At 37.7% G+C, this 12,852-nt stretch overlaps 1 non-coding gene across 1 annotated transcript; it reads right to left on the bottom strand.

Annotated features, from left to right (window-relative positions):
* Nucleotides 1–300: 300 nt before the first annotated feature.
* On the bottom strand, nt 301–407 carry LOC124839114 (small nucleolar RNA R71). The gene has a single exon (XR_007028903.2). It is a non-coding gene; the product is annotated as a small nucleolar RNA R71 (small nucleolar RNA).
* Nucleotides 408–12,852: the final 12,445 nt, after the last annotated feature.

Here is a 12,852-nt window from a genome sequence, read left to right as displayed (position 1 = left end):
GTGGTGAATCCTGCTCATATGGAAATGAAACCAGCACTGATTCACCTTGTTCAAAGTAATCAGTTTACAGGAATGTCACACGAAAATCCCTACGATCATCTGACAACTTTTAATGAGATATGTAACATTGTAAAAATTTTACATGTGCCAGATGAAGCAATCAGAATGAGTCTATTTCCCTTTTCTTTGGCTGGAAATGCAAAGCTTTGGCTAAATTCTTTTCCTGAAGGAAGTCTGACTGCTTGGGATGACGTTGTGGGAAAAATTTTGAATAAATATTTCCCCCAATCCAAGATCAATAAAGGCAAACAGGAAATATCCTCCTTTCAATAAGAGCCTGAAGAGTCGTTGAGTCAAACATGGGAGAGGTTCAAGGGGTTGCTGAGAAAAACTCCAATTCATGGATTTGACATTCCCACTCAATTAAACCTTTTCTTAGGAGGTTTAAAATCTCACACAAAGCTTATGCTAGATGCCTCTGCTGGAGGTAACATTAGGTGGAAGACACCTGACGAGGCACATGAAATAATTGAAAATATGACATCTAGTGATAATGATGTCCAAAGTGAGAGAGTGCAAACCCAAAAGAAAGGCATGTTTGAATTGCAATCCCAAGATGCCTTATTAGCCCAAAATAAAATCATGACTCAACAGCTTGAATTAGTAATGAAAAAGTTGTCACAACTACCAAAGGAAATCTAAACTGTATCACAGGCACAACATCATCAAACTATGCAAGGTTGTGAACTGTGTGGTGGAGAGCACCAAAATGACAGTGTGTTATTCAGTCCAATGCAAAGGAAGAGGTCAATTACATGGGAAATCAAGGTCGTTCGGGCAACTATGGAAATTATAATCAAGGATGGAGACCTCATCCTAGCATGGGTCAAGCTAGTTCTATTAGACCACTGATAACAGTTGAAAAACTGTTATTTTCATGATTAAAATTGACACTAAAAGTAACCTTCACACTTAGAAATTAGCTTGAAATCATGTTTTTCTGTATATTTTTAGAAATAAGAGAGTTGGACAGGTTTATGCTTGATTTCAGTGTTTTTGTGCAGGTTTGAAGGTGAATTTGGTAAAAGAAGTGAAGAAGGAGAGAGATGAAATCATAAAAGACAATAAAAAGTGCAAAAGGAGAAGCCGAAGTCACCGCTCAGCGGCAGTTTACCGCTGAGCGGCACTCAGGAGTTTGTGGGAGGTCCGCTGAGGGGCAAAATGGCCGCTGAGGGGAGAAAACAAGTCACGCATTCACCGCTGAGCGGTATTTTACCGCTGAGCGGTACTCTGGAAGTCACGGGAGATCCGCTGAGGGGAAAAATGGCCGCTGAGGGGAAGAAACGTCTCACGCAATCACCGCTGAGCGGTAGTTTACCGCTGAGCGGCACTTTAATGGGCTTGGACTTGACTTTTTGTAATTTACGAATGATACATAAGCTTTAGGGTTTCCTAGGGTTAGGTATCTCTGGCTGGAACGAAGAAAGCACTCTCTCTACCACCCCTTTGAAGGAGGATCTTGGATGCTGAGGCTTCCACTTCACCTTTTTAGGGTTTATTCTTTCATTCTTTCATTGTAATTCATTTAGGTTCACCATGAATATGGTGAACTAACCTCTTTATGTTTGTTGGGGAATCAATGTAGTCTTGTGAAACTCTCATATATGGAATCTGTTTTTACATCTTATATTTAAGACCTATGCTTTCTTTCATCATTAGTTAGGGTTTTTCCTCTTTGTTTAATGCTTGCATGGTTTAACTCATTCGATGCATGATTATTGGTTTTGTCGATACGGGAACGTACGGGGAAGTCTAGATCCGGGGAATTTCTCCCAATTTTATATTGGTTGTCGTTAAGCTCCTGAACTTATGAACTAATCATTAGGAATGCTAGGAATTGTATGAACTCGTGATTAGGGAGAAGCCTTCTGGAAAGGTACATTAGAGAGTGGCATTAACAATGGTGATTTGATCGTTGAATTCCTAAAATATATGAGAGTGGATAAGATGAAATTGAACCCCAACAACATATCCATACATAAATTTCATTGAAAGTGTTTATCTTTTGCTTTTTGCCATTGATCACAATTCATGCATACATGTTTATTTTCTGTCTTGCATTTTAAACCCCAATTAATTCGTTTGTAAGTCTTAGCTAATTAAGAAATCACATAACTAAACTAGGCCGTGAGTCCTTTGGGAAGAACGATACTTGGTCTTACCAAGTTTTATTACTTGAACGATTCGGTCATACTTGCCGATTGAAAACAAGTTTGTGACATCATAATTTGGTGTTCATAAATTTGTCCATCAAGTTTTTGGCGCCGTTGCCGGGGACTCGTGGTTTAACTGGTTAATTTGTGTGATTATTGATTATCTTTGACTTATTTCTTTTATTTTTAATTTAAATTTCGAATTTTTATTTTATTTTATTTTATTTTTCTGTTTATATTTTTCAGTTTGTATTTTATTTGATTTGATTTTATTTTTTTGTTTTCTGTTTTTCTGTTTTCTATTTTTATTTTCTGTTTTTTATTTTTTGGTTTTTATTTGATTTGATTTTATTTGATTAGATTAGATTTTATTTTATTTTATTTTATTTTCTGTTTTTATTTTATTTTATTTTATTTTTATTTTATTTTTCTGTTTTTATTTTATTTTATTTTATTTTTTTGTTTTTATTTCCTATCTTCTTATCTTTTCAATTATATCCTTTGATTTTTTTTTTCTCTATCTTTTTGTGCTAACAATTGTTTTTAGGGTTTTGTGCCTAATGTCTGCAGAATGCAATTTGGTCAAGAATTTAACTATATGGGCACTCAATTCCACCAAAGTAATCTCAACCGCTGGTGGGAACCTCACTCAAGCATGGATCAAAGCCAATTTTGGCAAGCTGCTGGACAATTTGAGAACCAACCACAACAACAATGGCAGCAACAACCCTTTTTATCAGGAAGTTTGGATAGGTTGGAGGACACCCTTCAACGATTTTTGAAAAATTCCGACTCTACTCAGAAAAGCATTGAAGAATCATGTAAAAGAATGGAGATGCAACTTCGTTACATAAATCAGAGATTGAATGATGAGGTTTATACTGAAGTTAACCTTAAGGAGGAAGGGCAAGTCATTATCACTGAAAGTGACAAGATTCTTAATGAGGAAAAATTAAGGGTAGAGAGAAAAGAGAAAGAAGAGTTGAGTGAGAAAGATAAAGATGAAGAAAAAGAAAAAGAAGTGGTTGAGAGAGAAGAGAGAAAGAAAATTTGTGTGAAAATAAAGAAGTTGAGGAGAAAAAGAAAAGGGAAGAAAAAAATAAAAGAAAAGAAAAAGAGAAAATTTAGGGAGAGAAAAAGGAAGAAAAAGAAGATGAGAGGAAAGAAGAAGAAATCATATGAAAAATCACATCCTCATCTAAAGAAGAATCATAGGAAGGAAAAGAAATTTAAGTGCTTTATGGAAATCTTCAAGAAATTGGAGATTAAAATTCCTATGATTGAGACACTGCAACAGGTTCCTGGTTTGATCAAATTTCTGAAGAAGTTCAGTAGAAAGAAGAAAAAGAAGAAGGAACTTGAGCTTGGGTCAAGCTAATGACGTTAAAAGAGCGCTTGTTGGGAGGCAACCCAGTTGATTTAAGAACTTTTGATTTTATTTTGGTTTTGTAATTTTTAATTTGTGGACATTATTTTTGTAATTATTTTGTTGGAAATAGTATCTACTGAAGGATACTATGTTTGTAACACCTACTGATGGGTGTTGGTAAGAAAATTTTGCACCTACTAATGGGTGTTGGTGGATTTTGGGTCAGGCTCGTGACGTTAAACAAGCGCTACCTGGGAGGCAACCTAGTTGATTGAATATTTCTGTTTGTTTGTTTTAGTTAGGGTTTGCATAAGCATTTTGAACATTGAATTGCAGGGAGCCAGTGAGGGGCATGTCTAGGATGCACGTAGGTTAAGAAAAGAAGGAAAGAGCACTTCACGAAAGTGCCGCTGAGCGGTACTTTACCGCTGAGCGGTACTCTCGCAGAATAGGGTTTTAGTTCCCCTTAGCGGGACCCGAGCCCATTAGGGTATTTCTAAACCCTAAGCTGCGCATTCTCTCACACTTTCAGACTTTTCTTTGCACAAACACTCCCACATACCTTCTCCAAGGTTTTCCACATCTTTTCACTCTTCCCTCTTAAGAAAATTTCTCTTCCACTCACTTTTTCACTAGTGTGCCATCAAAGTTTGGGGTTGGAAGAGAGCATTCTAGCTTGGAAGCATTCTCATTGCATCTAGTATCTCCACCCAAGTAAGTAAAATGCATTTTGTTCATTCTAGGGTTTTTGATTTTGAATATGATTGTCAAAGCATGAAGATTTAGGGGTTTTGATTTCTTTGCATGATTTGATGATATATTTGATATTTGAACCGATTAAACTGCATGATTATGAACTGGAAAACTGAAAATTGCATTTGGGTGGAGTTAGGAAAGCTTTAAAACAGGTTTTTCGAAAATCTGCAGAGTTACCGCTGAGGGGTAAACTGCCGCTGAGCGGCACTCTGCCAGATTTGGTTTTTCTGGTTTTTTGTGATCTGAAATGTGGTACTGGTGGCGCTGAGGGGAAATTCTGGCCCTCAGCGGTGGTTTAGCTTCGAAAGGAGTTGTGTTCTGTGTTTTACTAATGATTAACATCATGTTCTGTGGTTTGTTTTGTGTTTTGAATGTAGGAATGGCATCCTCATCCGGAAAAAGATTGAAAACCATGGCAAACAAGAGAAAGGAAAAGGAACCAGAGCAACCCCACTCTAGTAGGTTCCTCTCTAGGAAACATGAGAAGCACTTTAAAGTGGTTCAGGACAGGAGACTTCTGATGGAGAGAAAGGTTGGAATGATACCTAACCTTGCTCCTCAATTTGGAGAGCAAGTTTTAGGGAATGACTGGGGAAAGCTAGCCACTTATCCTGCACCTGCCAACATAGCTATGGTTAAGGAATTTTACACCAATGCAAAGAAGATTGGTGATTATCCAGCTGAGAATTATTTGGGCTATGTTAGAGGCCATGCTATCAGGTATGATCCTGATTCAATTAATAACTTTCTGGACACTGTATGGGCTGGTGAGCAGTGCCAGTTTGCTCTTTGCATGGAGGAAGGTGCTGATTATGAGGATGTGGAGAGAGTACTGTGTATACCTGGAGGACACTTCCAAAGGAATAGATCTGGCTCAGTGGTTAACATTAGGAGGACGGATTTGACTCCTCTTGCAAAGTATTGGATGGCGTTTTCTCATGCCAACATTCAGCCATGTTCACATGTGTCGGATATTACTCTCAGCAGGGCATTCTTCATCTACTGTGCTATTAGAAACTTGAATGTTAATGTTGGGCAGGTGATAGCTGATGAGATTAGTGTGTGCGCTAATACTTCAAACAACAAAGCACCACTAGGACATCCTTCTTTGATCACGCACCTTTGCAAGATAGCTGGGGTGGACACTTCTGCTCCACCTTTTGAGAGGCCAAGAAAAGCTATTGATGAGGCCTACTATAGACAGTACTGTGGAGGTGATGATGAAGCTCAGCCAGTTCCACCACGCCGTGCTCGTAGAGAGAGAGGGCCAGCACAGAGCCAGACATCTGCTGAGACACATGAAGCAGAGCCATTCCAGATGAGGGACATGTATATGTCTCTTATAGGGGCTCAGTTGCAGTCCATTCACAGAGGGCAGGTGGCCACTGCTGAGATGATTGTGGGGATGTATGATACACCTCCAGCCCATAGGTGGACTATGGATGAATTCCATAATGTGGTAGCTTGGCCAGAGGAACCAGTGCATGGAGGAGGAGCTGGAGCAGCTGAAGCTTCGGCTAGAGATATGGAAGAAGATGAAGCTGACGAGGATGATGCATTGGAAGATGACGAAGATGAGGAGGAAGAGAAAGATACAGAGGACAGCTCAGATTGATGAGGAGCTGAGATAACATTTACTGATGAATGCTATCATGTGCTTATGCTTTGTGGTTTAAGTCTTCTGAACTTATTTGTTTTTGTTTTTAGATTAGGGTTTGATGTACTTTATTTGAAACCTGGTTTGTTATGATGATTTGCTATTAACTGTGAGTGTATGATAAGTAATGCTGAATGATGCTTATGATTGATTGATGTTGAGATAGATGTGCACATTAAAATGCTTAAACAGGTGATTCACAAGCTTTGTGAACAAATGCATGGTATTATGATTGTGATTGTGAAATTAAGCAGGATGTGTATGTCAAATGTGAATGAACTTATATGTGAGATTTTGAGCTCCAGAGTTGTTATTGTTGAATGTTATTACTTTGAAAGCATGAATGGTTTTGCCCAGGTTTTCTATGATTGAATCAATTGCTTGTTTTGCATCACATGATCAAGGCCATTTGTTGAAAACCTTTTTATTGGCCAAATTCATAAAATCAGCCCACTAAAAGAGAACACTGAGTGTTCTATCTTTTGAACCCTTAGCCTTGAATATACACTGAAAACCCTTGATTGAAAATCTTTACCTTGAGTTAAGTAGAAGATCTTGTGTGGTATTGTTAAATATTCAAGTTTGGGGTTGTTGGGAAAAACATGAAAAGCATTGAGCTAGGAGCTAAAAAGTAAGAATGTGCAAAGAAAAAGAAAAGAAAAAGAAGTAAAGCTCAATGCAAAGGCAAAAGAAAGTTGGGAATGAATAAGATGATTGTGTTGTTATGATTCTCTTAACTCAAGGATTTTGTAATCCAGAAAAACCAATTTTCTTGTTAGCCCAGCCACATTATAAGCCATTGAAAAGTCCTTGTGATGATGCATGCTTGTGAATATTTTTGATTGTGGTAAAATGAAAGGCAAAGCTAATTCATGTAACATTGTGATAGTAGAGTGAATGAGTGATCATCTTTTATACACTTGAGTGTGAGTGAAATACTTGACTTAGTGAGGAAATATCACATGTAAACATGAACATCCATGCTTAATTGATTGATCATTCATGAAAATAGCATTTGTTGGAATTTAAATGACTTTGTGAACACTAAAGCATGTGCACATCTTGATTGAACTCTTGGTCATAAGTTTGAGTGAAGTTTTTGCTTATCTTGAAAAGAAGATTTTTGAATAAAGTGAATCATCATATGAATTGGTTGAAGAATAGAGTTACATCTTATTTGCTTGAGGACAAGCAAAGTTTTAAGTTTGGGGTTGTGATAACAGTTGAAAAACTGTTATTTTCATGATTAAAATTGACACTAAAAGTAACCTTCACACTTAGAAATTAGCTTGAAATCATGTTTTTCTGTATATTTTTAGAAATAAGAGAGTTGGACAGGTTTATGCTTGATTTCAGTGTTTTTGTGCAGGTTTGAAGGTGAATTTGGTAAAAGAAGTGAAGAAGGAGAGAGATGAAATCATAAAAGACAATAAAAAGTGCAAAAGGAGAAGCCGAAGTCACCGCTCAGCGGCAGTTTACCGCTGAGCGGCACTCAGGAGTTTGCGGGAGGTCCGCTGAGGGGCAAAATGGCCGCTGAGGGGAGAAAACAAGTCACGCATTCACCGCTGAGCGGTATTTTACCGCTGAGCGGTACTCTGGAAGTCACGGGAGATCCGCTGAGGGGCAAAATGGCCGCTGAGGGGAAGAAACGTCTCACGCAATCACCGCTGAGCGGTAGTTTACCGCTGAGCGGCACTTTAATGGGCTTGGACTTGACTTTTTGTAATTTACGAATGATACATAAGCTTTAGGGTTTCCTAGGGTTAGGTATCTCTGGCTGGAACGAAGAAAGCACTCTCTCTACCACCCCTTTGAAGGAGGATCTTGGATGCTGAGGCTTCCACTTCACCTTTTTAGGGTTTATTCTTTCATTCTTTCATTGTAATTCATTTAGGTTCACCATGAATATGGTGAACTAACCTCTTTATGTTTGTTGGGGAATCAATGTAGTCTTGTGAAACTCTCATATATGGAATCTGTTTTTACATCTTATATTTAAGACCTATGCTTTCTTTCATCATTAGTTAGGGTTTTTCCTCTTTGTTTAATGCTTGCATGGTTTAACTCATTCGATGCATGATTATTGGTTTTGTCGATACGGGAACGTACGGGGAAGTCTAGATCCGGGGAATTTCTCCCAATTTTATATTGGTTGTCGTTAAGCTCCTGAACTTATGAACTAATCATTAGGAATGCTAGGAATTGTATGAACTCGTGATTAGGGAGAAGCCTTCTGGAAAGGTACATTAGAGAGTGGCATTAACAATGGTGATTTGATCGTTGAATTCCTAAAATATATGAGAGTGGATAAGATGAAATTGAACCCCAACAACATATCCATACATAAATTTCATTGAAAGTGTTTATCTTTTGCTTTTTGCCATTGATCACAATTCATGCATACATGTTTATTTTCTGTCTTGCATTTTAAACCCCAATTAATTCGTTTGTAAGTCTTAGCTAATTAAGAAATCACATAACTAAACTAGGCCGTGAGTCCTTTGGGAAGAACGATACTTGGTCTTACCAAGTTTTATTACTTGAACGATTCGGTCATACTTGCCGATTGAAAACAAGTTTGTGACATCATAATTTGGTGTTCATAAATTTGTCCATCAAGTTTTTGGCGCCGTTGCCGGGGACTCGTGGTTTAACTGGTTAATTTGTGTGATTATTGATTATCTTTGACTTATTTCTTTTATTTTTAATTTAAATTTCGAATTTTTATTTTATTTTATTTTATTTTTCTGTTTATATTTTTCAGTTTGTATTTTATTTGATTTGATTTTATTTTTTTGTTTTCTGTTTTTCTGTTTTCTATTTTTATTTTCTGTTTTTTATTTTTTGGTTTTTATTTGATTTGATTTTATTTGATTAGATTAGATTTTATTTTATTTTATTTTATTTTCTGTTTTTATTTTATTTTATTTTATTTTTATTTTATTTTTCTGTTTTTATTTTATTTTATTTTATTTTTTTGTTTTTATTTCCTATCTTCTTATCTTTTCAATTATATCCTTTGATTTTTTTTTTCTCTATCTTTTTGTGCTAACAATTGTTTTTAGGGTTTTGTGCCTAATGTCTGCAGAATGCAATTTGGTCAAGAATTTAACTATATGGGCACTCAATTCCACCAAAGTAATCTCAACCGCTGGTGGGAACCTCACTCAAGCATGGATCAAAGCCAATTTTGGCAAGCTGCTGGACAATTTGAGAACCAACCACAACAACAATGGCAGCAACAACCCTTTTTATCAGGAAGTTTGGATAGGTTGGAGGACACCCTTCAACGATTTTTGAAAAATTCCGACTCTACTCAGAAAAGCATTGAAGAATCATGTAAAAGAATGGAGATGCAACTTCGTTACATCAATCAGAGATTGAATGATGAGGTTTATACTGAAGTTAACCTTAAGGAGGAAGGGCAAGTCATTATCACTGAAAGTGACAAGATTCTTAATGAGGAAAAATTAAGGGTAGAGAGAAAAGAGAAAGAAGAGTTGAGTGAGAAAGATAAAGATGAAGAAAAAGAAAAAGAAGTGGTTGAGAGAGAAGAGAGAAAGAAAATTTGTGTGAAAATAAAGAAGTTGAGGAGAAAAAGAAAAGGGAAGAAAAAAATAAAAGAAAAGAAAAAGAGAAAATTTAGGGAGAGAAAAAGGAAGAAAAAGAAGATGAGAGGAAAGAAGAAGAAATCATATGAAAAATCACATCCTCATCTAAAGAAGAATCATAGGAAGGAAAAGAAATTTAAGTGCTTTATGGAAATCTTCAAGAAATTGGAGATTAAAATTCCTATGATTGAGACACTGCAACAGGTTCCTGGTTTGATCAAATTTCTGAAGAAGTTCAGTAGAAAGAAGAAAAAGAAGAAGGAACTTGAGCTTGGGTCAAGCTAATGACGTTAAAAGAGCGCTTGTTGGGAGGCAACCCAGTTGATTTAAGAACTTTTGATTTTATTTTGGTTTTGTAATTTTTAATTTGTGGACATTATTTTTGTAATTATTTTGTTGGAAATAGTATCTACTGAAGGATACTATGTTTGTAACACCTACTGATGGGTGTTGGTAAGAAAATTTTGCACCTACTAATGGGTGTTGGTGGATTTTGGGTCAGGCTCGTGACGTTAAACAAGCGCTACCTGGGAGGCAACCTAGTTGATTGAATATTTCTGTTTGTTTGTTTTAGTTAGGGTTTGCATAAGCATTTTGAACATTGAATTGCAGGGAGCCAGTGAGGGGCATGTCTAGGATGCACGTAGGTTAAGAAAAGAAGGAAAGAGCACTTCACGAAAGTGCCGCTGAGCGGTACTTTACCGCTGAGCGGTACTCTCGCAGAATAGGGTTTTAGTTCCCCTTAGCGGGACCCGAGCCCATTAGGGTATTTCTAAACCCTAAGCTGCGCATTCTCTCACACTTTCAGACTTTTCTTTGCACAAACACTCCCACATACCTTCTCCAAGGTTTTCCACATCTTTTCACTCTTCCCTCTTAAGAAAATTTCTCTTCCACTCACTTTTTCACTAGTGTGCCATCAAAGTTTGGGGTTGGAAGAGAGCATTCTAGCTTGGAAGCATTCTCATTGCATCTAGTATCTCCACCCAAGTAAGTAAAATGCATTTTGTTCATTCTAGGGTTTTTGATTTTGAATATGATTGTCAAAGCATGAAGATTTAGGGGTTTTGATTTCTTTGCATGATTTGATGATATATTTGATATTTGAACCGATTAAACTGCATGATTATGAACTGGAAAACTGAAAATTGCATTTGGGTGGAGTTAGGAAAGCTTTAAAACAGGTTTTTCGAAAATCTGCAGAGTTACCGCTGAGGGGTAAACTGCCGCTGAGCGGCACTCTGCCAGATTTGGTTTTTCTGGTTTTTTGTGATCTGAAATGTGGTACTGGTGGCGCTGAGGGGAAATTCTGGCCCTCAGCAGTGGTTTAGCTTCGAAAGGAGTTGTGTTCTGTGTTTTACTAATGATTAACATCATGTTCTGTGGTTTGTTTTGTGTTTTGAATGTAGGAATGGCATCCTCATCCGGAAAAAGATTGAAAACCATGGCAAACAAGAGAAAGGAAAAGGAACCAGAGCAACCCCACTCTAGTAGGTTCCTCTCTAGGAAACATGAGAAGCACTTTAAAGTGGTTCAGGACAGGAGACTTCTGATGGAGAGAAAGGTTGGAATGATACCTAACCTTGCTCCTCAATTTGGAGAGCAAGTTTTAGGGAATGACTGGGGAAAGCTAGCCACTTATCCTGCACCTGCCAACATAGCTGTGGTTAAGGAATTTTACACCAATGCAAAGAAGATTGGTGATTATCCAACTGAGAATTATTTGGGCTATGTTAGAGGCCATGCTATCAGGTATGATCCTGATTCAATTAATAACTTTCTGGACACTGTATGGGCTGGTGAGCAGTGCCAGTTTGCTCTTTGCATGGAGGAAGGTGCTGATTATGAGGATGTGGAGAGAGTACTGTGTATACCTGGAGGACACTTCCAAAGGAATAGATCTGGCTCAGTGGTTAACATTAGGAGGACGGATTTGACTCCTCTTGCAAAGTATTGGATGGCGTTTTCTCATGCCAACATTCAGCCATGTTCACATGTGTCGGATATTACTCTCAGCAGGGCATTCTTCATCTACTGTGCTATTAGAAACTTGAATGTTAATGTTGGGCAGGTGATAGCTGATGAGATTAGTGTGTGCGCTAATACTTCAAACAACAAAGCACCACTAGGACATCCTTCTTTGATCACGCACCTTTGCAAGATAGCTAGGGTGGACACTTCTGCTCCACCTTTTGAGAGGCCAAGAAAAGCTATTGATGAGGCCTACTATAGACAGTACTGTGGAGGTGATGATGAAGCTCAGCCAGTTCCACCACGCCGTGCTCGTAGAGAGAGAGGGCCAGCACAGAGCCAGACATCTGCTGAGACACATGAAGCAGAGCCATTCCAGATGAGGGACATGTATATGTCTCTTATAGGGGCTCAGTTGCAGTCCATTCACAGAGGGCAGGTGGCCACTGCTGAGATGATTGTGGGGATGTATGATACACCTCCAGCCCATAGGTGGACTATGGATGAATTCCATAATGTGGTAGCTTGGCCAGAGGAACCAGTGCATGGAGGAGGAGCTGGAGCAGCTGAAGCTTCGGCTAGAGATATGGAAGAAGATGAAGCTGACGAGGATGATGCATTGGAAGATGACGAAGATGAGGAGGAAGAGAAAGATACAGAGGACAGCTCAGATTGATGAGGAGCTGAGATAGCATTTACTGATGAATGCTATCATGTGCTTATGCTTTGTGGTTTAAGTCTTCTGAACTTATTTGTTTTTGTTTTTAGATTAGGGTTTGATGTACTTTATTTGAAACCTGGTTTGTTATGATGATTTGCTATTAACTGTGAGTGTATGATAAGTAATGCTGAATGATGCTTATGATTGATTGATGTTGAGATAGATGTGCACATTAAAATGCTTAAACAGGTGATTCACAAGCTTTGTGAACAAATGCATGGTATTATGATTGTGATTGTGAAATTAAGCAGGATGTGTATGTCAAATGTGAATGAACTTATATGTGAGATTTTGAGCTCCAGAGTTGTTATTGTTGAATGTTATTACTTTGAAAGCATGAATGGTTTTGCCCAGGTTTTCTATGATTGAATCAATTGCTTGTTTTGCATCACATGATCAAGGCCATTTGTTGAAAACCTTTTTATTGGCCAAATTCATAAAATCAGCCCACTAAAAGAGAACACTGAGTGTTCTATCTTTTGAACCCTTAGCCTTGAATATACACTGAAAACCCTTGATTGAAAATCTTTACCTTGAGTTAAGTAGAAGATCTT

The sequence above is a fragment of the Vigna umbellata genome, chromosome 7, assembly GCF_029865625.1.
Source record: "Vigna umbellata cultivar VRB3 chromosome 7, Vumbellata_1.0, whole genome shotgun sequence".
Classification (NCBI taxonomy): domain Eukaryota; kingdom Viridiplantae; phylum Streptophyta; class Magnoliopsida; order Fabales; family Fabaceae; genus Vigna; species Vigna umbellata.
This window is presented reverse-complemented; position numbering and strand designations above follow the sequence as displayed.